Genomic DNA, 832 nt, shown 5'->3' with positions numbered 1-832 from the left:
GAGGAGGAAGTAAGATGATTTCCGTCCAAGAGGGGACAGGATGGATCGATAAATCTAATCGAACGGACCTAAGGTAAGATGTGATCCTTTGCGCTCAAGCGTACTTTGCTAACTGTTGTCCAGGAAATGAGTCTGCTGCCCGATGGAAAACCTGCACACAGAGGGAGGGAGGGTGGGTGGAGTTGTTTTTTTTTTCTCAGTATTTCGGTAGGGTTGCAGTGATCAGTAAATCTGTTGGTAAAGTATGCTTGGGAGAGGATAAGCGGTTCCCCGGGGGGGGGGGGGGGGGGGGGAGGGGGGCGGTTGGGGGGAGGAGGGGGCATTGATTTAGAGGAGTGCTGTTTGTGGAAATGACTTTGGAGTGAGACATATTCTTCATCATAATGCAGGCGTGCATATATGTGTGCGTGTTAGTGTTTGTCTGTCTGTCTGTCTGTCTGCACTTTAAATGGTTGCCTGGAAAACGAGTGTGTTTCGCCAACACAAGACTTGTACACGCAGGCGAAGGAGTCACTTTCAACATTTCAGTGGATTCGCGTTGATCATTGATGACCGACCGTCACCGAAGAAAGCATGTTGGAGACAGGAAAGGGAAGAGAAATAAACGATATCAGAAGGGCAAGAAAATTATGCGGTGCTGTTGCAGTCACGTCGGTGTGAGACGTACAAGCTCGTGCCCTTCAAACTGACATTCTGCACGAGTGAGCACCCCGGCGAGTGCGTGTGTGCGTCTGTGCTTGTGTGCTTGTTTGCGCACTTCGCGTATACTTTTCCATGTGGATGGATGGGGTGTTTGTTCTTCACATGCTCTGTATCACTGGTCTCATTACAC

Source organism: Babylonia areolata, chromosome 19 (assembly GCF_041734735.1).
Source record: "Babylonia areolata isolate BAREFJ2019XMU chromosome 19, ASM4173473v1, whole genome shotgun sequence".
Taxonomy (NCBI): domain Eukaryota; kingdom Metazoa; phylum Mollusca; class Gastropoda; order Neogastropoda; family Buccinidae; genus Babylonia; species Babylonia areolata.
Note: the sequence above shows the minus strand (reverse complement) of the source record.